This window comes from Tenrec ecaudatus, chromosome 4 (assembly GCF_050624435.1).
Source record: "Tenrec ecaudatus isolate mTenEca1 chromosome 4, mTenEca1.hap1, whole genome shotgun sequence".
Lineage (NCBI taxonomy): Eukaryota > Metazoa > Chordata > Mammalia > Afrosoricida > Tenrecidae > Tenrec > Tenrec ecaudatus.
In genome coordinates this window covers 120,650,749-120,677,460 of record NC_134533.1, presented here as the reverse complement: position 1 = coordinate 120,677,460, position 26,712 = coordinate 120,650,749, and the positions used below count along the sequence as shown (strand labels likewise).

Here is a 26,712-nt window from a genome sequence, read left to right as displayed (position 1 = left end):
TTCTCAGGGCCAAGTTCTCTTCTGAATCCAGCTTGAATTTCTGGCAGAGCCTCATTAATGTACTGCTGCAATCACTTCTGAGTTACTTCCACACAAATTCATGTGCATGTGATATTACAGGTTCGATCATTTCTGTATTTTGTTGGGTCACCTTTCTTTGGAATGGGCACAAACATAGATTACTTCCAGTCCACTGGCCAAGGGATGGTCGTGCAAATGTCCTGGCACAGTTTAGTGAGTGTTCCCAGAGCACATCGGCTGGCTCAAGCAGTCCAATTAGTAATCAAAAAAATTAGTAAATTTTTGGAGACTTGTTCTCCACCAATGTCTCCTTCAGTGCAGTTAGACTTCTTCATTCAGTGCCATCAGTTATTAAACATTTGAAATAGTGGAACTTGAAATGAACCTGAATCTTGTTTGCAAAGTGACTGTGTATTTGTTCTTTGAATGTTCCATGCATCACTGTTTTGCCTAGAGAATCCACCAATATTACAACTTGAAGCTTGAATTGTTTTCTTCGGTTCTTTCCATTTAAGAAATGTTGAGAGGGGCAATGGAGGATGATGTAAGATATGGGAAAAATAATCTATAACTTACCAAAGGCTCGTGAGGGAGGGTGTGTGAAGGAGAGGGAAGAAATGGAGAGCTGATATCAGGGGCTCAAGTGGGAAGAGAATGCTTTGAAAATGATGGCGGCCTATGTGCAAATGTGCTTGACCCATTGGAGGAATGTATGGATTGTGATGAGAGGTAAGAGCCCCCATTAAAAGTATTTAAAAAAAAAAAAAGAAAAATGAAATGTCGAGAATGTTCTTCTTTTTAGGTTTCTAACTCCAGGTCTTAGCTTGATTCATGAGAATACTTGAGTTCTCAAGCTGCCCTTTGAAACTTTGTTCAGCTTTTTTCCTTCACCGTTTCCTCTTGCTTTAGAATTCTGCATTCAAGAGAAAATTTCACACCCCCTTCTGACATGCACTCTGGTCTTTTCTTTCTTTCCTATCTTTCTAATAACTTTTGGCTTTTTTTCATGTACAATGTTCTTGATGCCATCCCACAACTCGCCTGCTCTTTGTTCACTTGTGTTCCATGTGTCAAATCTGTCCTTGAGATGGGCTCTAAATTTGGGTGGGGCACACTCACGATCATATTTTGGCTCTCATGTACCTGTTTCAATTCTCTTCCGCTTCAACCTGAACCCGAGTATGAGCAATTAATGACCTTTTCCAGTCAGCCAATGCCCATGGTCTTTTCCTACAGAAGAAATCATTTTGATTCCTATGTATTCCACCTGGCAAGGTCTATGTGTGTAGTTTGTTGATTGATAAGGAAAGTCATTGGTCCTGCGAAATTGTACTCTCCAGCTTCTTTTCTATCATAAAGAGGCAACATTTTCCAACCACTGATGTTCCTCTTTGCTTCCAATTTTTGAATTCCAATCAGCAATATTATCAATGCACCCTGATTACATGTTTGAAAAATTCCAGGCTAAAAAAGTTAGTAGAAATCTTCAATTTCTTCTCCGTTGGTTTAGTGCTTGTTCGTAAATTTGAGTAAGTTATAGAATCTGGTTGTCCTTGTGCATATACAAGCGAGTACTGAAAAAAACAACAACAAAACACCTAGAATTCCCCCCACACCCTCTAAAACTATATAATTTTAAAAACAACCTTATCACCTTCAAAGTACTCTCCATTACACTTAATACATCAGTCAAATCTGTGATTCCATTCTTGGAAACATTTTTCAAACTCATCTGTTTGGATGGCTGCCAGCACCTCCCTCATTGTTTCTTCAGCTCTTCTGTGTCATCAAATTGCTGTCCTTTCATGTCCCTCTGCATGTGAGGAAATAAAAAGAAGTCACCTAGAACAAGGTCAAATGAGTAAGGTGGGTAGGGAGTGAGGAATCCTATTTTTTTTTGTGTGCCCAAAATTGGCAGACTGAGATGTGAGCAGGTACATTGTCATGGTGCAAAGCCAGTGTCCCATCTGCTACAAATCAGGTCTCCTTAGTTGCACACTGCTACACAATCTTCTCAGAACCTCTAATAGAAAACTTGATTAATACTGTGACCTGGTGGAACGAACTCCAAATGCACTACAAGTCCACTTTTTCATCCCTCTGTTCAGGAAGTTGAAGGACGTCCAGAATGAGGTTTGTCATCAATCAACATTTCTGAAAATGAGCAAACTACTCACTCATACTTGAGTTTTTCCCCACCGTGCTGTCCTGGTAAACTATGTTCAATATCACAGCAGTTTCTGCATCATTTTTCCTGAGCAGAAAACTGAATTTCACAGCCACACAATGTTCTCTTAAATCAGCCATCACAAAATGTGAGGTTTGAGTGAAACTGCTTTCAGAAAAATATTCACTTTGAACAGAGAACCTTCCCAAGGGACACCACTTGGTGCACTACTACTCGATGCTTGCCTACCAGGGAAAATGTGAATATGAAAGATCCACCCAGGGGGACCTTTTTCCAGTTTGGGGGGGGTGGGTTACTTCCTGGTAGACATTATCCTACCACATGTGGCACTGACCTTCAAGGAAGGTCTTGAAATGTTGTTGACAACCACTGGGATGCCATTTATTTTGAACACATCATCCCTTGCCAAGTAAACCATATGACTGATCAACTCAAAATTGTTAATACTGTTTCCTGTTTCAGTTCAGCTCACTGATGTCTAAAATATTGATCTTTATGGGCTCCAATTCATTTAGGATACCTTTCAATTTTCATAGATTCAGTCTTTGTCCATTTTATGCTCCAATAATTTATCAACATTTGCAGCTGTTTCCTCTCATTTTGAGTCATATTCCATCAGCAAATGATGATCCTGAAAGCTTTGCCTCATCTTGTCGTTAAAGTTGACTCTTCGTCAAGGAGGCAGTTCTTTCCTAATCATATTCTAAGTACTTTCCAAGTTGGGGGGCTCATCTTCCAGTATGGTGAGAGTTAAGTTTTGTGTCAATGTGGTGGCACTAACCCTCATGAAGTGATCTAGCACACTGAAATTAATTCCACGATAGGATCGAACACAATGTAATCAACCCTGTGAACAGCCAGCAAATGTAGTGGAGCAAGCCCTCCTTGGTCAGGACAGAGCCCTAAAGAAATGGAAGGAAGACTCCTGGGGTGTGTGGCCTACTCCTTTTGAAGTAGACTGCAGAAAAGCTTGTCACTTGTGCTGGGACTGGTTCCTAGATTTGGTTTACTGACTTCCTGCCGTATTTTCTGCCAATCCCCAGAGGCATTAGCAGACTCTTGACCTTGGATTCTATCAACTTTGCTTTCACTAGCCTGTGGTCTTCCTGCTTTATCAACCCCTGCAGCTACAGGAGTCAGGAGAAGCCTCTAGGTTAACATCTAATCCACAGACTTGAGCTGCACTTACCTGCTTTACAACTACATGTCATTTCTTGATATACATCTTTGTATGTCAAATGCTAATACACATATAGGCATAACTGGTTTTGCTTCTTCTGAGAACCCAGACTAACAAAGGTGCTACATCAGACAATCATGTCTCACTGCTATTCATAAGGTTTCCATGGGCAAATCTCTCAAAAATGGATAGCTTACTCCTTCCTTCCTCAGTCTGGAAGTTCTGCTGAGTCCTGTCCCCCAATGATGATCGTGTTAGTATATGAAATATAAGTTTTCATAACTTCACATTAGAAAGTAATGTAAGATGACATCACAGTAGGGCAAACTGACAGATGAGCAGTAGACTATACTATGATAGAAGCAAAAGGGCACAGAAAAATTAGGTTCCATTAACTATAGGCTGGGGAGAAGGAGTTCTGGTAGTGTAGTGAGTTATGCTACTGCATAACCACTAACTCCTTAGCAAGAGAAAGACCAGGCTTTCAACTGTAAGGATCCACAGTCTCGGAAACCCGCAGGCACAGTTCTACTGTCTTACAGAGTCGATATAGTCAATTGGCTTGATGGCAGTAAGTACGCTATTAGCTAGAGAACCATACACTAGTTATTTAACCTTTTATCTACTTTAATATTTTCATTTATAAAGGGACTAAAACCTTCCTCTGGGCTTGTAATTTAGATTTGTTTAAATGCATAGGTATAAAATAAAAATCCTCATTTGTGAGCTTAATGATAGAGCCTGTTTTAGTGCAAAGCAGGTTCTTTCCAGTCACAAAGTGATGAGTGCCTGCAAAGCTGAGTTACATCTATCACTAGAATATTAGACAACTTTTGTTGGAAAAGTCTTTTCTACACCCATTGCGATCATCACCAACAGCAGGCAACATAGAGCAGGTGCTATACCACCCCAGACCATTGCTCTGAAGAGATTCCAACTCAAAGTGACTCTCTAGGGCTGAGTAGAACCCCTTGCTCCTGGAGCAGCTGGTAGAGTCCGACTTCCCACTTTGTGACTAGCATGCAGTGTTTACCCAATATGCCACCGGGGCTCCTTCGATAACACCATAGCTTTTGTCAAAAAAGTGTCTCAAGTGAGCCTGGAGCCAAGTTACTTACTTACTTGCTAATATATAAAAAGAAAACTAGATACACCTGCCTCGAGGGCAATGCCCACGCTTTCACAAATATTTAACAAAAATGAAAACAAGCTGCATTGCTACTTTCTATACAAGTGAGAATTCAAAGGAAGAAAAAGTGTGAGGGGAGAGTGCTGAAGTGTCAGTGTCAAAATAATGACGACTGAGTTTAATACTACAGTGTATCTGGAGGTTTCAAAGCCACATAACTCAACCTAGTTTTACTCATGGGTAATTAGCGCATTCTCATTTTAAATACAGACAAGCTTAAGGATGATAAGATTAAAGACATATTCAAGGTAAAATAATTCCAAGCAAGCAAGAATCGTGAGAATATACAAGTTTTTCCCCATAGCCTCAACACTGGGCTTTTAACAACTCTTCAAAATAGTATTTCTAATTGTTGTTTTTATTTATTAAGACTGAAAAACTACACCGGGCACAATCATTTCATCATTTCCCAGTATTCTCTATTGAAACAGCTTTCCAGGAATGCCGATGGTATACATATTAATAGGCATTTTGAATTAGAAAAAGGGACTCACACCAAGGCAAAACACTAAGGCAGTGCAAGAGAACAGCAAAGGAAAAGAGCAGCGAGGTCCCCAGGGAATGTGCTTTGGGGCCAGGGCATGATACCCCAACAGACTGGACTGGAAAACACTCCTAAAGGCCAACAGTCCTTGAACTAATTACAAGCTTTTCTTTCTTGTTGTGTTTTGGATTTTTTGTCATTGGTTTGTTGTTATTTTGTTGTATATTGTTGCTTGGTTTTGCTCTGTCTTGTTTTTGTGCATGTTATTATCTCCACAAGTCTGTCTAAATAAGATAGGCTGGATGAACAATCTGGAGGAGAAAACGAGACTGACAGTTCCGGGGGGACATGGGACAGGGTGAGGTGGGGGGGAAAGGTAGTGGTGTTAATAAACCCAGGGACAAGGGAACAGCAAGTGATCCAAATCGGTGCTGAGGAGGGTGTAGGAGGCCTGGTAGGGCATGGTCAAGGGTAATGTAGTCAAGAGGAATTACTGAAAACCAGATGAAGACTGAGCATGATAGTGGGACAAGAGGAAACTCAAAGGCATTAGAGGAAAGAGCTAGGAGGCAAAGGGCTTTATAGAGGCATGTATGTACATTTGCAAACATATTTATATATGAGGATGGGGAAATAGATCTATATGCCTATATTTATAGGTTTAGTATTAAGGTAGCAGAAGGACATTGAGCCTCCACTCAAGTACGCCCTCGAGGCAAGAATACGTTCTTCTATTAAATTGACATTCTATGATGCTCACCTTCCAGACACAACCGCTGAAGACAAAGCAAGTGAATAAGCAAATGTGGTGAAGAAAGCTGATGGTGCCCGGCTATCAAAAGAAATAGCGTCTGGGGTCTTAAAGGCCTGAGGGTAAACAAGCAGCATCTAGCTCAGAAGCAACAAAGCCCACATGGAAGAAACACACCAGCCTGTGTGATCACAGGGTGCCGAAGGGATCAGTTATCAGGCATCAAAGAACAAAAAATCATATCATTATGTGCACACCTCCATGATATGATCGCTGAAGACAAATAGGTGCAAAGAAAGCCAATGGTGCCTGGCTATCAAAAGAGATAGCCTCTGGGGTTTTAAAGGATTGAAGGTTAACAAGCAGCCATCTAGCTCAGAAGCAACAAAGCCCACATGGAAGAAGCACACCAGCCTGTGCAATCATGAGGTGTCAAAGGGATCAGGCATCATCAGAACAAAAGATCTTATCATTGTGAATGAGGCGGGGAGTGTGGAGTGGAGACCCAAAGCTCATTTGTAGGACACTGAACATCCCTTACAGAAGGGTCTTGGGAGGAGACGAGCCAGTCTGGGTACAATGTACAGCAAAGATGAAACATACAACTTTCCTCTAGTCTAGTTCCTAAATGCTTTTTCCTCCCCCACTAGCAAGATCCCAATTCTACCTTGCAAATCTGACTAGACCAGAGGATGTACACTGGTACAGATAGAAACTGGAAACATAAGGAATCCAGGGCAGGTGATCCCTTCAGGACCAGGGGTGTGAGTGGCGATACTGGGAGGGTAGAGGGAGAGTGGGTTGGAAAGGGGAAATCGATTACAAGGATCTACATGTGACCTCCTCCCTGGGGGATGGACAAAAGAAAAGTGGGTGAAGGGAGGCATTGAACAGGGCAAGATATGACAAAGTAATAATTTATAAATTATAAAGGGTTCATGTGGGAGGAGGGTGTGGAGAGGGAAAGGAAAACTTAGGAACTGATGCCAGGGGCTTAGGTGAAGAGCAAATGTTTTGAGAATGATGAGGACAATGAATGTATAAATGTGCTTTACACAATTGATGTATGTATGGATTGTGATGAGTTGTATGAGCCCCTAATAAAACGATTGAAAAAGAAAAAGGGACTCAAAATGTATCAGTACCATACATTTATTAAAAATCTTTTGGGGCTGTTTAAGAAGGAATAGTGGGTGGGTAAATGAGGCTGAAAGCCAAAACAGATTGGAAAATGAGGAAATACAGGGCAAAAAAAAGATCTTTAATTGGAACCATTTCAAAGAGGCTTCTTTTTTTTTTTTTAAGGGCGGGGGATAAATCTCTGACTTTCTGGAAACAACAGGTGTCAAATCACATTAGACTTCCTCGCCAGTTGGCAGCACTCTACTGTCTATGTACAAGTGTTCTGGATTGCTATAAACGCCAGGGGAGCCAGCATCGTGGATGCTGTTGCCTGGTCCCACTATGAAGTCACAGAGTGACCGACTCCTGTGCGTCTCAACATTCTGACCTGCCCCACTCTTGTCCAGGGAAAAAGCCAGGATAAGGCACATCTTATAGGGTAAGATGCTCAGTGTACTTTTGTCAGATGGGTTTATAAGCATGCAGGCACGCACCTCAATTGCTAGCATGCAATAAATACTTTATGTCCCTAACGAAAGGTAAGGTCAAAATTAGTATGACAACTCAAAACAGATAAGGAGCCATATCTGACTACTAATAATGTAAGATACCAGATTTATCTTTATGCTAATATGGAAGAGCAACACATACTACACAAAGAAATTTCTATAGATTACCACACTGCACCAGCATGAATGCCACTTGCCTCACTCACCCCTTCTGAAATACTACCTCATTGATTGCCCAAAATATAAAACTTGAATCTATAAAAATGGATTTATCTGCTTACATATGCTTAGACTACCTTGAAAAGGACAAAACAGAATTCAGTAAAATTAGTGCCCATGGTTGCCTCTAGAAAATGAAAACATCAGACTGCAAAGGAGATTTGCTTTGCACTCCCTACTCTTTTGACTCATTTGAACTTGCCACACACATTCATCTTCTACTCAAAATGTAAAGCATGTTTAGATGGCATATCTGGGAATGATCCAATAACGTGTGACCGCATTTCTGAATCTCTATTATCCATTTTCTATGAGGAAAGAAATGGAAAATTAGACCCAGTGGAATATAATAATTTTTAAAGGAAATGAGGATCCAGGAAGAAGAGAAAGCTTAAATGGATGGCAGAATAGATACAGAGACTTCTGTACAACACGACTGAGAAAGAGCAAGATAGTAGAAATAAAACACACCTGGGGTCTCAGAACCAAATGCCAATGAGAAGAGCAGCTGAGATGAAAGGGGGAGGCTGACAGGGTCAACACGGACAGCACACAGCTCCACTGTGCGCGCACCGGAGGGAAGAGCAGAAGGGTACCCTCAGGGCCGCCCAGCTGCTTCTCTTTCAGGAGCAAAAGAAAAGGTGCAATGAAATTACCCAGCATTTTCATCTAAAATCTCCAGTTTCTTCAATGACTGGAGCCACAGCCACACCAGCAAACAGTGGGTAACAAAGGGACGGAGTCTTGTCCTGTGGAGACTTTTAGAGTAAGAGGAGGTACAAAGAGAGAAAGCTGAGGAGATTTCTTAAAAGGGGGAGTAACTGGAGTCAAGAACAATCTCACTGGGGATGGTGTGAGATGTTCGGATGGCACCCACCACAGCAGAACCCAGAGTGGTGGAGACACGTGAGCAGCAGTGTAAGGGACAGGAGCCAAGAGACTGGCAGAAGATGGCAGTGGGTAAGTCAACCCAGAGCTGAGCTGGGCACCTCCTACTAGAAGATCACCAACAAAGGTGGGCACCCCTAAAGGGGCAGAAACCCAGGCTGAGCTTTTGGAGGTAAAAACTAGAGCAGAGCATGTAGTAGCGGGGCAGAGCCGGCCTGCGTCCGTTAGCAGCAGATGCCCCAAATGTGCAGACAGTAGTAACCGTAAGGCTGGGAGGGGCACAGGGAAGGGGCCAAGGGGAGGACAAGAGGAACCCTGTCCAAAGAAGGTGTGAACAGCTGACAGGCTTAGCACTGGCAAGAAGGGTTGGGGAGAAACACAGCCAAGGAGCTGAGAGAGCTGTCCTAATTGTAAGCTATCCTGATGGATGAAGTAGATTCTATCCTGAGTTTTCTCCTGCTACTTCCAAGCTGATTCTGATCCTGTTACTTTCCTAATAAATCACATCATTGTAAGTATGGTCTATCAATTGTTTGGCCATTGCGGTGAATTACTGACCTCAGTTGAGGAATGGTGAAGATAGTGGAGGTCATAGGAACCAGTTATGTCTGGCTCCTGGTTCTCAGTCTTTAGGAGTCTACATGAGTTCTGACATGAGATTACTATACTCAATGCCCCTTAGTAAAAAACAAACTCAGCAAATTAAGAACCACAGGGAAATTCCTTAACGTGATAAAATCACTAAAAAGAAAAATCCACCTACATATTCAAGGTTTAAAGATAGAAAGTATTCCCCATAGGATCAGAAATAAGACCACCAAAAAAAAGAAACAGCAAACCACAACCACACTACTGGCAGGGCAGTCTCACTCAACATAGCACTTCTAATTTCATTTGTTGTAAAGTAAGAATGCCTAAAGTTCTATCTCAATTACCTCCCCAATGCATTATGTAGTATATGAGAGGGCTTCTAAAAGCGCATGAACAGATAATAGAATTTTACTTTTTTACACCCTCTCAAATCTAAGCAGATGTCATCTTTGTATGTAAAGCAAGGAAATACACTAATTCTAATAAACTTTCAAAATTACTCTGTGGATTGAAAGTTAGCCAATCTACTGAAGTATGCCAAGTAAAACCTCAAGTGTAGCTGATAGCTCATTATCATAATTTACCATGCACCACAATTTCACACCCTACTTGGAACCACCCACTTTCGGAAAGTCTCTCTCTCTCAACTGTGTATTACATTCATCCAAGTACAATAATGAAAAAGATGAACTATTCTTGGTAGAAGATTGTTTTTAAAAAGGCACCCACTACTGCCACATGCAGAGTGAGTCTCGAGTCATGCCACTAGTACTACCCTCCCTCTTTCATCCCAGCACTGTGCTTCTCCTTAAGAGCACCACACGCCAAAGGGCCTACCTAAAATTCTTCACTTCATCCTATGAGTGACACCAAAGCTGCCTAGAGCCATGACACTGTGCTACCAGTGAGAGGGACAGCCTCAGAACTGTGCCCAATTTCTACTTAAGAACTCACTACACTGCCTCCAAAGACATGTGCCGTTAGACAAGTCAGTTTCCTCAACGGCATGGGCACACTAGCAAATTATGACTGACTCTCATACTTGTTTTACACTGTGAAATGAAAACATAACCCTTGAAATGTCTTATCCAAATGCACTAACCCAAGATGGACAGATTTTTTATGAGAAAATATGATGAGGAAAAAATGATACTATTTCCCCTTAGACTGAAATAAATGTCTTTATGAAATTAGGCATTCTGAAATACGGAGTAAAGTACTTTATATACACATGGAGCAGTCAGAACAAAAGGTTTACCATTGTACCCTGTATTTCAATAACTTCCGAGGAGACAGTTGTACCAACTCGAAAGCTAAACAAGCTTACCTCTTACACAAACAAATATGCACCCACATCTGCTTTTCAATTTGGCACAGATTCCATCTAGGAGCGTTTGCTCCAAGTTTAGGAATACATAAATACATATCCTCTGGAACTGATGTTCCTCAAACCAATCCCCACACACTGAGATTAACAATCCTTTTAAAGCCTAAACCACATTCTGAGACAAACAAGAAATTGAGGTAACTTGCTCAGGTTTCTGGGGCCCTACCAGCATGCTACACCATATTTTCTGTATCCAAATCTATCAAGTCAGCAATGCTGTTTCACAAAGGCGTATTTCATGTAAACAGTATATCACATCACACACGAACCAAGAAAAACGACTTATTAAAATGTGTTAAAAAACAACCGCTAACCAACATCTTACAACCACATCAAAGTAAATGAACCTAAAAACACACAGCAGTACTAGACTGGTTGAGTCAGTAAAGGAGAAAATTATTCTTAACTTCTCCCTCTCCGACCCACCAGTGTCTACCCAAAGCAATGAATATTTGTTTCTTGAATAGATTAGGTTTCATCAGAAAAAAATTGTATATGCATGTTTTCTTTCAGCTGTGAATACACAAGTTTAAGGTCATTACTCAGCTGTTTACAGAACAGATTACCCCCATTATCTCTTCTCATGAGCAGCTACAGAAGCTCTCATGTTAAAAGCAAGGCCTCATTAGGAGCAGACTAATAGTTCATCATTTTGCAGATTTCTAGAGCTTACAAACCACCCAGCTAATAGCCAGGGATTGCCAGAATGCTAAAACTTCAGCACACAGACAAACTACAGATCTTTTTTAAAAAGCACTTGCTCCTTCAACTTTTAGTGTTATGGGCAGTATTGTTTGCTGACTCTGGGACTTAATGGCCTCGATGTCAATCCTATGTGACTCCACTACTTCATGTGACCATGGACAAGTTACTTAGTTTCCATTCCCCCATCCATCAGAAGAGATAATGGATCAACCCTAACTTCTAGTCCATAAGGTCACTGAAGAATGAATGGAAATAACATGGATAAAAATGGTTTAGTACAATATCTGGCATATAGAAAGCACTTAGTATTAGCTTACTAGTATTTCTGCTAACCTCACTATTACTACCATCACTACCAGTGAATATGGTAACATGAATGGCAGGGCTAAGGACCTGAAATTTTTGTTACATAGATTTTACCTGTTTGGTTTTTTTTTTTAAGCCATTTTATTAGGGCTCTCACAGCTGTTATTCCAATTTATACACCTATCGTGTCAAGCACATTTGTACAAATGTTGCCATCATTTTCAAAATATTTTCTATTGGAGCCCTTGGTACCAGCTCATTTCTCCCTCCCCTCCCCACCCCCGTGATCCCTTGATGATTTATAAATTTTTTTTTTCATGTCTTACGCTGACTCATCTCCTTTCAAAAATATGGAATGCTTCACAAATTTGCATGTTATCCTTGCACAGGGGCCATGCTAATCTCTATATCATTCCAATTTTAGTATATGTGCTGCCAAAGCAAGCACTTGACCTAATTTTTAAGCACCCGCACCCCCACACCCTGCCAAAAAAAACCCAGCCCACTGCCAGTGAGTAGATCCCAATTCCTAGTGACCCTGCATAGAGTTTTGAGGCTGTACCTCTTTACTGAAGCACACTCCTCCATCTCCCTTCTACAGAGTAGCTAGTGGGTTTGAATTGCCCACTTTGTAGTTAGCAGCCTAGCAGAACCCCAGGGCTCCAGGATCATGTTAGTAATGACAGCAGACTAAAAATTCCATTCCTCCTGAACCAGAAGGCCTGCCCCTCTATTTTCTACCTTTCTAAAGTGTTATGTATTCTTTAAGGTCCTATTCAGAAGAGAATTGTGAGATAAAGCCTTTTCAGATATCTCCTGCCATAGTGATGTTACCTTTGATTTGAGTTCATGACAACTATTGCCTAAAATATCCTGTAGATAATTAATCACTTGTTTGCCTGTTGTCTTTTTTTGTCCTTTATGCCCGTATTTAATGCATGCCAATAGTGTGTTTATATCCACGTCCTCAGACTATACAGCTCTTGAGGATAAGGGTCATGTTGTCATGTGTCTTTGTATTTATCACAGGCTGGAGCTTCGCACATAATTGGTATCCATTAAATGCAATCAAAAGTCATGGAAGCAGGAGTCAAGAAACCAAATGATGTCACACTGGGTAAATCTGGTACAGACCTCTTTTTAAAGACGTGTTAAAAAGCAAAAATGTCACTTTGTGGAAGAAGGGTGCCTAGCCCAAGCCATCGTATTTTCAATCACCTCATGTCATGTGGAAATTGGACAACAAATAAGAAAGACTGGGGAATCGATACCTTTGGATTTATGGTGTTGGGGAGGACTATGGGCTGTCAGAGAATGAACAAATCTGTCTTAGAAGAAGCACAGCGAGAACATTCCATGTAAGTGAATGTGGCAAGATTTCATCTCAAGGACTTTGGACATGTTATCGGGAGGGAAAAGAGACCCCAGCCTGGAGAAGGACATCCTGCTTCCTTAGAGGTAGCAAAAATGAAGATCTTCAACAAGGTAGACAGACACAGGATCTAAAACAACGGTCTCAAACACAGAAAGCACAACAAGGAAGGCGCAGACAGGCAGTGTTTTTTTCTGTTGTACGTATCATCAATGAGAGTTGGAACTGATTCAGCAGCACTTTAACAATAAATGTGTTAATCAGCGGGTTTCCACCTCACTATTTGTACATATGAAACTCAACTCATAAACTAGGAAAGCAAATTTAGTAATAAACTCTTAGATCAGACTCTTAGATCAGAGTACTTCATAAACACTAATGCTTCATAGCAACTGCTAGAATATATAAACCTGCTTCTCCACAGGGATTCCAAAAAAAGAGGTGGCTTTATAAATCAATGAATTAGTAGTTGTCAAAAATACTTGCTACCTAGCTAACACAAGCTAAATTCTTCTGCACAAAACCAGAGGTAAAATAGATTTAATATTGAATATAGTTTACAGATAATTTTAAAGTGTTATTAATGTACAGCATACCTCAGAATAATTGACAGTTTTCAATAGCTAAAGATAAATACTGGTCAAATCCAGAATTTCTGGTTCTTCTCAGCACCCTTATCAATTTTTTTTAAAAATCGCTTGAGGATCTAAAAAGTAGGGAATAAGTTTCCATAAACACATTTATGAGAGAGATGATTGGTGATGGATAAAAGTCTTCCTTCATATTTTCCTAGGACTCCTACACTGATATTTATGAATAGAAACACCATTAAGTGAACAAGAGTCCATATACAAAACTTGCATCTTAAGTTATTAATAGTGCCTTGGAGAATATATAATCCTCACATATGGGTCACAATGATAAGATCTTAGGAATTTAGGCTTGTTTTCATGCTTTTAAGAGTTACAACTTTCTTAAAATGATTTGCTTTAAACATTTATTGATGAACTAAAATAATAATGCTGTTGCCCCTGCTGTCCAGACTAATGGTGACCTTATCAGTTCTCAATCTGTAGGTGCAATCCTTTTGGGGGGGGTCAAACTACCCTTTCACAGGGGTCACCTAAGACCATTGGAAACACCTTAGGAACGGAGACATCGCTCCTCTATCCATCTCCAGGTGGGTCTGCCCACATGCAGATAAGCCCACATACGAGTAACCAGTGTGAAGACTGTTACCCATGCTGCACCAGGCTTCCAGACAAATGTTCATTGACTTGTAATTACAAATAAATATTTCACAATATATTACATGTTGCTTTTGTGATTAATCACTATGCTTTAATTATGTTCAATTTTTAACAATGAAACTATTTCCTGCATATCAGATATTTACATGGCAATTCACAACAGTAGTAAAGTTAGTTATTAAGTAGCAATGAAAATAATTTTATGGTTGCAGTCAACACGTGAGAAACTGTATTAAAGGGCCACTGCATTAGGAAGGTTTAGAACCACTGCCTTAAATGGAGAACTTGGTTTAAAGGTTGTGACCTTTGAGAAGCCGATACTGGGGCCTGTCTTTGGTGCCTCTGAGCAAGTTTATACTGCCCATCTTTCAGCTCATAGTTAAGGACTTAAACCATTCATTATACCCAGATACACCTCAGGGAATAATACCCTGAGGACAGTATAATAAAGATATTCTAACAAAGTTTCTCTATTGAGTTAATAGCACCTTTCAGTCAGAGCAAGCAATAGTTCTAGAGATTCAATACACTGTTATTCTTTTAAAATAAAAATGTTACACAGATAGGTGTAAGCAGGAGAGCGAGGAGAAACTGCTATGGTTAATTATTTCTGCTTTTTAAAAAAAAATGGCCCCTGTTCCAAAGTCTCATAATATTTTGTTAAAGGAAAGAAAAAATGAACCAAAAGACTAGAATCGAGAGCCCAGAAATAGACTCCTACAAATATGCATATGGAAATTGGATGGAAGTAGCATAGAGGCCAGTGGGAAGTGGTGAAAACTATTAAATAAGTAGTGCTCAAAGAAGTGAAAAATAATCTGAGGAGAAAATGAAACTGAATCCCTACCTCATAACATTTTTTAAAAAATCAAGTCCAGACAAAATGCAAAAGACAAATCATATCCCTTTAAGAAGAAAGTAATTATTTCTATTAATAAGACCAGAGCTTTACAACCCTAATTTATTAGAGAAGTATTTCATATACATATTACCCCCCCAAAATAGAATATTTTTATTCAAAGCTATATATTTAGTTGTTTTTTTACAAAACCTTATCACCATCAAAGTACTCTTCATAATATTTAATACATCTGTCAAATCTGTGATTCCTTCCATTCTTGGAAACAGTTTCTTTTGCTTTTTTAAAATCATTTTATTGGGGGCTCTTTTCATAATCCATACATTCATCCATTGTGTCAAGCACATTTATACATTTGTTGCCATCATCATTTTCAAAACATTTTCTTTCTACTTGAGCCCTTGATATCAACTTCTCATTTTTCCCGTCCCTCCCTCATGAACCCTTGATAATTTATAAATTATTATTTTTTCATGTCTCCCTTCACCCGCTTCTCTGTTGTCTTGGAAACATCTTTCAAACTCATTTGTTGGAATGGCTGACAGCACCACCCTCATTGGTTTCTTTTCTCTCTTCTATGCAGTCGTAAATCCCTGTCCTTTCATGTCCCTCTTCTTTTGCAGAAATATAAAGAAGTCTCGTGGAGCGAGGTCAGGTGAGCAAGGCGCATGGGACAAGAAAGTCATTGTTGTTTTTTAACAAAAACTGGCACACTGGGATGGCTGTGTGATCAAGTACATTGTCATGGTGGCAAAACCAGTCCACTGTCTGCCACAAATCAGACCTTTTTTTGTCACATAGTTATGTAATCTTTTCAGAACTTCTAAATAGAAAGCTTGATTAACAGTCTGACCTGGTGGAACAAACTCCAAATGTACAATGAGTTGACATTTTTATCCATTCAGGAAGCTGACAGATGTTCAAAACGAGATTTGTCACCAATTGACATTTCATCTTTTCTGAAATGAGAAAACCACTCATACACTTGAGTTTTTCCCATAGCACTGTCCTTGTAATCTGTGGTCAACATCACAGTTTCTGCAGCATTTTTCCCAAGCAGAAAACAAGATTTCACAGCCGCAAGCTGTTCTCTGAAATCAGCCATCACAAAAAACAAGATTGGAGCAAAACGGCTTTTATGAAAAAATTCACTGTGACCAGAGAGAACCTTCCTAGAAACCGCTGGGTGCACTAACTCACAGCCAGTGGCTCGATGCTCGTTCACTGGGAAAAGCTTATTAGAACAGCTCAGCTCCCCCAGCACAATTCCAGTTGTTTTAATTTATTGTTGGTACCTCCTCATATATACCAATATATGTACAAATACATAATTATATATACACACACATCTATAAAGGAAAATAAAAGGTTATCAAAAGACATTGGAGACATCAAAAGATGGGCTAGTAAGTAGGAAGATACTTGCAAAACACATACTTTGAGGACTTGTAAACTGTAAAAAGGCACACAATACAATAGAAAAATGGACAAGAGATTAAAGTAAACCTTTCAACAGAATAAAACACAGATGTTTAAGATGCCCAAGTGCAATAATATCTAGAAAAACAAAAACTGAACAGAAAACTATAAATTAGCAAAAGGTACAAACTCTTTAGGATACCAACTGTTGGCAAAAATGTAGAATTCTTCAACCCACTGCTATTGAGTCACTTCTGACTCATCGCAAGCTATGGAAGAGAGGAGAATTGCTCCATGGCGTTTCCAAGGCTGCACGTCTTTACAAAAGCAGACTCCACATCTCCCATGAAGCATGTTAAACTGCCAATCTTCTAGTTCACAGCCAAGCTCTCTAACCTCTGTACCACTAGTGCTCTTTGACAAAACAAGAACCCATGTACTTCTAGCCAGTTGCCAGCTAGTCGATTCGGACTCATGGTAACCCCATGTGTTTCATAAGAGAACTGTGATACACAGGGATGAATGGCTGGGACTTCTGGGTGGACTCTAACCAGCAAACTGTCGGTCGGCAGCTGAATGTGGAAACCATTTACACCCCGCACATCTTGGAAAACAATGTATTACAGTGTCTAGTAAAGTTGAAGATCCATGTATCTACGATCCATCGGTTCCACTCCCTAGTATGAATTCTAGAGGAAGATGTGTCCATGCACCAGAAAGCAGAACAAGAAGGTCTCCAACAAAAGCACTGTTGGAGATTGTCGATCTGCGGAGGGAGCAGTGCTTATATCCAACAACAAATTTAAATAAACTTTGATATATTCATAAAGCAAAACGTACACAGCAATGGAAATTAACTAATGATAGCTACATGCATCAACATGAATAACTTTTAGAAGCAAAGTTAAATGGGGAGACTATTCACAAGAACAAATATAGTATGATCCCATTTATAAAATAATTCAATGGAAATTGTTTAGGGTTGTATGTATGGAACAAAAGTCAAAGAATAACAAGCACCAAATTCAAAATAGTGGTATCCATGGAGGGTGGGGTGGGGGCACGATCAAGTAAAAAATCCAACTCTTGATTTTCCTCCCCAAACCTGCTGCTGCTGCTCCTCTCTTCCCCGTCAGAAGTGATACCTGCCTTCTCTATTCTTATCACGCCCTCATATAATTCATTAGCAAAACCCACCAACTTCACAGCCAGGACACTTCAGTTCTCTCGTTTAAGCCACCCTCAACCTCTCACCAGGATTGCTGCAATAGCAATAGCTGCCTCCTGATAGCTACACAAAGCAGCTAACTCTTCGAAACTTACATCAAATCGTGTCCTTTTAACTCTCGAAAATTTTTTAATGAAATCATTTAATCTTACCTGTTTGCCTCTCTCACTTCACCTCCTCCCACCCTCTTCCCAGTACATTGGCTTCAGCCACTTTGGCTTTGCATTTCTCAAACTTGTCTAGCGACATTCCCACTAGGGGTCTTTGCATTTGTAGTCTCCTCTGCCAGCAATGTCCTTTTCAGGGCTGTTGGCCTGGCTGGTTTAATTGGAGCATTTACATCTCAGAACAAACGTTACCTTCTCAAAAGATGCTGCGTCTGGCCACCTCATCAAAAATAGCACCATGCCACCATCAATCACCCGTTATCGCTTCACCTCCATTCTCCTATGACAAGCATTACTAGTTTAAGGTTTCTTTGCACTGGAACATAAACCCCAGGAGAGCAGGGATTTATCAGTCCACTTCCGCACTCTATGGGACAGTGGCTGGCACATGGCAACAAGTATCTGTTGAATGAATGAAACAGTGAATTTTACCTTAACAAACATGGGTACCTTCAGACAGCAAAATGAGACTCATGCACACCAGTATGAAGTATGGCAGAATGGGAAAAGAGGGAAATTTTGAAAATTACTAGAAAAGCATTACCCTATGAACTATTTTAAGCAATTACTTTCTCAACAAGTCATTATGAACCCCATTCCTAAGGCCCATGAATGAATGACTGATTGCGTTTTACAAATGTATAATCAATCCTCTCACTTTTATAAGAATGCTGTGGTTAAGAGCAGGGGAGCCCTGGTGATGTGCTGTGGATGAACAGCAGGTCGGCAATTTGAACCCACCAACTGCTGTCCAGGAGGAAGATGACCCTTTGTGCCTCAGTACAAATGTACTGTCTCAGAAACCCAAAGGAGCAGTCAGTTCGAGTGCATTCTATAGAGCCGCTTTAAGTCAGAGTAGACTCAAAGGGAGCAGGTTTGGTGATTAAGAAGGGAATGGGCTTCCGTTCAAATAGGACCCTGCTCTGAAAGCTACTTAACTCGCTTTGCCTGCTTCTGCATGTGTAAAATGGAGCAAACAATAGCTACTTCACAGGGTTATTGTTGAGACTAAACGACATTTTAAAAACATTTAGTGAAGCGCCTGACATGTATTACCTGCTCAATAAATTACAGTTATGCTGCTGCTGATGAAAGTGAAGGGTAAGGAATATCCAAACAAATGGTGACATGTCGTGCACCAAGTAACATTCCCACTCCCGTCTGCTTATGGAGTGCTACTGCAACAGAAAGACTGCAGCTGGATGGCTGTGTCAGAAGTTTATTTCTCACAGTTTAGGAGCTAGAGGTCCAAATTCAGGCCACCGATTCTATGGGGAGGTTTTCTCTCTGTTAACATTGGAAGAAGGTACTTGCTTCTTCACCTTCTGCTTCCTGGTTCCTTGAAGATCTCCATGTGTCTTGGCATCTGCAAAGGGTCTTCAGAGAGTCCATGGAAAATGCATATCATGTAAAAAACTGCATGGATTTTTTCCCATCAAAGTAAATCCGTATTAACACAATATAACGTCTTAAAAAAAGGACTTCATTTGAAGCACTAAGGACAGCCAAAATAATTATTTATAAACTATAAGGGTGCAGGGGAAGGGGAGAGCGGGGAGGAAGGGGGAGGGAAAAAAGGGAAACCGAGCTGATTCCAGGAACCCAAGTGGAAGGCAAATTTTGAGAATGACGAGGGCAACGAATGTATAAGGGTGCTTTGCTCAATTGATGTATGTATGGATTGTGATAAGAGTTGTATGAGCCCCAATAAAAAGATTTATTAATTTAAAAAAATTTTAAGTTAAAAAAAAGGACAAGTATGAAAGAAGCCTCTACCAGATCAATATGAATTCTGCTAAAACTGAAGTAAGAACAAACATCAAATTTATGGTTGAGTTTGGGTATTAGGATGGCAAAATCATTACTAAACAAAAAAATTTGTGTCCCCAAGGCCCCAAAATTGGGATCTACAAGTGGACAAATCATTTTTTAAAGTGTCAAGATGATGTTAAAGATGAAACCAGCAGGTGATTATTCATATCAATGTGTGAGGAGAAAAAAAATAATCTTGTCTGTGCTTACTGAAGAATACCAATGGTTAAGAACAGAAATAATAACCAACACCATAGCCATCTCAGCTGGTTCTACTTTTACAATTATGACTAAAAAATTAAAGTTGTACAAACTTTTCACTTGATGAGTGCCAAAAATGTTACGCCCAGTTCAGCTGAAGACAAGAACAGAGCTTTCCATGCAGGGATCGAGGTCCTGAAGCATTTCTTGAAATAACTGTAGCAGGGAATGAAACGTGGCTTTACCAATACAATTCTAAAAATGTAGCACAATCGAAGCAATTACTACCAAGGTAGAAATGGTCCAGTCAGAGTAAAAGTGGACCTTCAGGAGCAAAGGTCATACCAAGTGTTTGGGGAGATGCTTAAGGCATTTTAGTTTCTCTGGAGGGGCAGAGAAAGGCAACATCTGCTTATTCTGAGAGTATTTTGAGAAAGTCAGCAAAAACTTTAGCAAAAAATCACCTGGGAAGGCTTCACCAGAGCCCTTCTTCATCACAATGACGTTGATTCCACTCCTCAAACAAGGAACACTCTGGGAGTTTCAACAGGAAATCATAAGGAGAGGTAGAAAGATAGGGGTAAAGGAAGCTGTCCACGGAAGGCCTACACTAAACAAAGATGAGCTGGCCAGGTCACCATCAAGGGCTCGAAAGAAACCAGGCACCTATCAGACACCTACGAGGACGGTCCACAGCTGGGGCATGCACAGACCAAGGGCCCCTGGACACAGACAGGGGAAGGTTAACCTGAGACATCACGTCACAGGTATGCCTGAGCTCAGCCACTAAGCTGCGCCAATACCCTCAACCACCCTGTCCCTGCCAGTGCCCCAAGCGGAGCTAGGAGAGGATAAATGGCACAGACCGACACAGGCCACTCTCTCTCTCAGGCTCTCTTGCAGTCGTAGGTCAGTGGGTGGGATCTCTCCTGTGTGCCTGATGTTCGACTTCTCTTCCCTTTTGCTTCTGTGGACTCCACTTTCCCATCATTTTTCCATTTTTCGTGCTCCCTTGAAGCAGCCACTTTCCCTTGGTCCCACCATGGGGCCTTCCACTTTCCAGAGATAATGTGTGCTATCTGAGACGGTTTTACCCAAAACTTCCCTTTCTCTCTTAAAAGGTCCTTTTGTTTACAAAAGTCCTGCTGCCGTGGTGTGGATTCTTTCAGCGTAGAAATGAACCACGGTAAACCATCTCGGAACCTTAACAGTAAGACAGCCACTTTACACCCCAAGTCTGCTGACTTTTTTGTAGGAGTCCTGGTGGCATAATGGGTTACACAATGAATGGCAAACCACAAGGGCAGCTGGTGGACCCTAATCATCACTGCTTGGAAGAAAGATGAGACTTTCTGCTCCTATGAAGATCCACAGCCTCAGAAACCCCAAAGGGCAGTTTGGGGTGCTGTCCTTATCAGGTGGCAGCACCATGCCCTTTGCACACCTTTCCCACAGCCATGTACTCTCGAAGGTGACCCCACCTTTTGAGATCCATGAGACTGTGACCCCACCCACTGAAACAGCAACAGCCTGGCTCTCCTTGCTCCTTTCCACAGTTCTGAGGAATTCCAAGGTGGTCCTTTTCTTTCCTTAAAAAACAACAGACATAGCTCCTTTGGCCTACTTCATGCCCCTGGAAATCCAAGAAGCAATGTTCTTTCCTTTCATTCTTCCTCTATCCTCTGCAACCTAAGCTACTGGGGTTTCTGCTGTGAGAGTGGGTACGATTCATCAGGCCCAGTCTTTAGCACAGACTGTGTTAGCCACATCCTTGATCATTCTAGGACACACATGCTGAATTTGCACATTTCCCAAATCTTTCACTTGCTTTTTCTTTTGCACTATTCATTTTGAAGTACATCTCTTTCCTCATGTATTTCACAGTAAGTGGCAAGGAGCTATCAAGTGGTCCTTTTAAGATCTTGCTTAGAAATTTCATCAGACATGTCCAAATTCATCACTTTACACATTCCGTGGAATTCGGTTTCATCATATATTTGAACATAATACATTACATATTACATAAAAAGCATCCATTATTGACATTTTGTAATTTTCTTTTAAAAACTAGTCAGAAGCACCTTTTAATATCCACACTTTGAGCAACATTCTGGCTGGTTCCAAGTATATTCTCTAAGATACTACAGGCTGAGATAGTTTATTGTGTGAGCCTGAGATAGTTTATTGTCAAGTGGTATTAATTGAGGAGTGGAGAGATAAATGGCTCGATGAGCCTCGCCTTTCTTGTCTCTCACTCTTTGATCATCGGACCAGTGTGCAGCTTCCACGCTTGTTCTGTGCCTCGATTTACAGGCTACACTACCTGTGGGATGCCTAGCTTGTGTGTGGACTGTCGCTGGAAGTTGAGGTCCCTTTAGGACCACACAATTGAAATTTACATCTCTTGACCTGGGGACGGACAGTTGGTGACCTGCCTTGCTGCTTTGCTGCCTGTGCTGGGATAGCCTCCCTCTCTCTACGGAGGACTACCTGGCGGCCCTCAAGACTTGAAGGTCAGTGTCTCACAATTCTCTCATGGGAGTAAGTTGTACTGAGCTATTTGTACTGCTTTATAATTTAACAGTTCGTTTCTTGTGTCATATATCTATCTTTATAAAAAAATATAAAATCATCAGTAATCTGGTTTTCTCTCTCTAGAGAACACTGTCTTATACAGAGGCTCTCTTTAAAGCTCATCTCCACTTCCTCTGACTGAGAAAGTGCAGCGTGAGTGTCCCACGAAGTTCAGGACCAAGGTGATCCTGGAGACAAATAATTTGAAGTACTGAAATTGGGGAAGATGGGGATGTCAGATCAGGCTATGCTGTGTGAGTGTAAAGATAGTGGATCATTCTTGCTTGGAAGTTTTGTACTTCCTGAAAGAACAAAGAAATATGGTCCAGTCCAGGGAGTTAGAAATCTCTAACAACTGTCTTGCACATTGAAGTATCACAAGGAAGGATTTCAACTTCTGACTGGGTTATGAACCAAATCCATTCACCTGACTCCAAACAGGCCTGCAGATTGTGCATCACCAGCATCTTAGAGGAAAGAGGAAGAAGTGCCTTGTTTGGCTATTATTATTTCTGGGGTGTCCATGAGAATTCAAATTTGTGAACATCATTAGAGCAGATCAAGATTAAGACAAAAGTAGAGCATCTCATTTGCCGGCAGTGTTAAGGACCCAAGAAAATGACCAATGCTCAGGAATCACTGACATTCAATGATGTGGCTGTAAAGTTCACCTGGGAGGAATGGCTGCTCCTGAACCCTGCTCAGAAGACTCTGTATCAGGAGGTGATGTTGGAGAACTATCGCAACCTGGTTTCCATCACTGCTGTTGGGACCCAGCCTGTTTGCTGCCTGTGGGAGGATTCTGCCTGCATTGCTTGAGGGAAGACTCAGATGTCTGCTTCCTTGACCTTGGACCCAGCAACCCTCCTGAGTTGAAGGATTTCTAGTATATTAACTGTTCCATGGAAGTGAGTTAAACTGAGCCCTCTGTACTGCTGTGAGGACTAATTAGCTATTATAATCTTTGTGCTTTATGTCTGTCCATATATATATATATTTTTTTAAAGCTCATTTCAATTCCTTTTGGGCCTTCACCCCCATTTCCTTTGATGTCCAAAACTCTAGCAACATTCTCTTTCTTCAAGGCCATCCAGGATTATACTCTTAGGCACCTTACAATGTCTCCTGTCTCTACCTATTACCTAGTTCCAAAAGCACATCCAGATTTTAGGTATCAGCACCCTACCACTTGCTGTATCAAATTTTATTTTAGTTACGTACTGCTGACAATGGCTTTCCCAAATTTATTTTCTCAGTTTAGCAAGCTAGAAGTCAAAATCGGAGAAGCGGCTCTAGGAGACTTCGTTGTTTCTGGCTTGTCTCTTCAGTTTCTACTTCCCGTTTCCTTGGAAATCTCCATCTTGGCATCTATCTTACCCTATCTGGGCTTATTTTGCTTATGTAACTGTTTTATTTATCAAAAGAAATCTGATTCAAGAGACACCCCGCCCGCACTAATCCTGTCTCAATATCACACAGACAACCTATTCTAAAATGGGATTAAAACCACAGCCACAGAGATCGAGATTTACAAGCGGCATTTTAGGAAATACAACTAAATCCTTAACACCTTCTAGCAGCGGTGGACTAATTATATATACTGTGTCATTGTATACAAATGTACCATAAATAAATATATATATATATATATATATCAGAACTAAATCATTTTACCTCCAAGAGGAAAAGATACATAGTAAGTATGAACAAAACCCTATGAAAGTGACTATCTTCATTTAGGAAGTTAGTCATACATAAAATTCACTTCATGAAAAAGATGGGTAGAAGCACACGCAAAGTGACAAATGAATCAAAAAGCATGTCATACAAGAAAAAGAGAGAAATGCAGTGTGGTTATGTGAAGTGTTTATGGAAGAAGAGTGGAAGATGTCGATGGATCTGTAAGTTAGGGCCAGTAGATGTAAATGCCCAAGGTCCTCTGTTAAAAAGTTTGGATTTTATTCTTCAGACAATGTGGTTTAAAATAAATAAGAAAAAAATAGCGTATATACTCAAGTATAGGTCAGTCCAAATATCAACCAAGGCACCTAATTTTACCACAAAAACTGCATTAAAAATGTGCTGGCAAACTCAGCTTATACATAGGTATATATGGCAACTTAGTATATATTCATACTTTTAAAGAAGGCAAAGCATCTTTATAACTTTAAATACTATATAGATATATTATCTGTTAACCTAAATTAGAAAAGAATCTTAAGGCTGAATTCTTGAAATTCTATGACGAATTTGCTTATTAATAATGTATGCAATGGAATTTATTGTCTCACAACCCTGTTTCTCATTACTATCATCATAACAATATATAAAATCTATTGCGAATTTTTATGTATCATGCATGTATTGTTTCATATGTGTTAGCTTACTCAATTCTCACAACAACTTTATGAAGCATACCATTATTAATTTCCTAGGAGCCCTGGAGCATAGTGGTTACCTGTTGGGCTGCTAACTGCAAGTTCCAAAGTTCAAAATCACCCCCACCCCTGAGGTCTTCTATCCCCGTAAAGAGTTCCAGTCTCTGAAACCCACAGGGCGGTTAGCGCTACCTTGTCCTATAGGGTCCCTATGAGCTGACATTGACTAAACAGTGAGTTTAGTTTGCTTGGTTTTTTAATGATTAATCCCATTTTAAGAAAACAAGCAACGAGGTTATGGTCACAAAGCAAAGTAACACAGCCAAGACAGGCAAGACACTCCAAGGTAAAGTTCATCAGGAATGAAATACAGATGAGCGGGCTTCTAGAAGTGGGAGGAACATCCCTGTGCAGAGACTTACAGCGATGTCACAATGCGAGGAATGAAGATCTGAAACTAGGAGTGGAACAACACTGTCATTCTGTAAAGCCCCCTGAAGGTCAATGTGAACAGTGTGGGCTAGCTGCAGAGTTGGTGCTAGGCAGTGGCTAATGGTGCTGGAGGGAGAAATAAAATGGTCATAGCAATCACCTTTCCAAAAGTACTCTGATGAAGCTACGTACGATCAAGCACAAGGGGGATCATATGAAATGAGAATGGTTAGAATGTTTACCAACCAAGCCCAACGAAATGTCCGAATTGGCTCAACGGAAAAAATTAAAAAGTGAGGACAGGTGTACTTAATGACTACTTGAATGTGAGGCAAAAGATACAACCAGAGCTAAATGATTTCTCTGTCTTTTAAGCTCAAACTGTCTCTTTCTCCTAGGCCCAAAATACCTAACCTGAGTTTAGGACCCAACTAAAATGCATGCCAGACAATTCATGTGTTGAAAATACATATAATATATGCAATATTTGTGTGTGTTTATATATACATATATGTTTATATATAAATTTTATATAAATATATATTTATAAATATATTTTACATGCACATGCACACACACATCCATATGAACTTTTTGGAGGCCCTTCATTGACATATGAACAAAAGAACATTATTCAGAGCTATACTATCTTTTTTACTCAAAATTATAAAAAAAATATAAATATCTGATCTCCAAACATGAGTTTGGAAGCAAAGATTACAAGAAAAAAAAGAACTTGCTATAGGTAGACATACTTAAGAAATTATAACTTTAAAAAAATAATGTATACACAATCACTCAGGATAAATTCTCCACAACTGTTTAACAATAGGTACAAATTATTTTCCCCCAATAAAAATAAAATCTTTTAAAAACTAATTTAAGCTAAATAATATATACCTGATTAAAAGATAATTTTTAAATGATGGCTGATATATGCCAATATAACATGGCATTAGTAACTACGATACAGGCAATAGTCAAAGGAGAGAAAAATATGTACTTAACAACACACAAAGTTTGATGATGAGAAAATACTTTTTATAAGGCATCTAATAGTCAGTAGTGAGGCCTCACTGATGACAATGAATTGGGGAAATTATTTCCTGATTCCATGCTCCAAATAAAACGAGCTCGTTCTAAACAAAGATCAACGCTATTAAACTGGTCTGAAATGCACACCTATGAATACGTAATGACTAATACGGGGCCACCCCACTTGACACTTGGCTTTGGTAGGCTGTGCCAACTTTTCAGACTACTTTAAACAGCAGTGCACAAAACCCTCTCACGTGGCACAGCAACACACTAACTTTTATCCTATTACTAGTCATCTTCTATCATAATACTACTCACCAGTTAACAAAGTCATTTCCATGGGAGGAACTAAGATGCTAACTGGCTCAAAGTTAGACAAAAGTTTATGATTAAATACAAAGTATATTCTAAATCCCTGAAATTCATCTCTTTAATTGTGTAG

At 40.2% G+C, this 26,712-nt stretch overlaps 1 protein-coding gene and 1 non-coding gene across 2 annotated transcripts in view; both read right to left on the bottom strand.

Annotated features, from left to right (window-relative positions):
- Positions 1–26,712, bottom strand: part of TBCEL (tubulin folding cofactor E like) — an 82,365-nt gene that overhangs the window by 53,982 nt on the left and 1,671 nt on the right. The gene's annotated exons all lie outside the window — the stretch shown is intronic.
- LOC142447500 (U6 spliceosomal RNA) lies at positions 11,885–11,988 on the bottom strand. Its single transcript, XR_012784198.1, has one exon. It is a non-coding gene; the product is annotated as a U6 spliceosomal RNA (small nuclear RNA).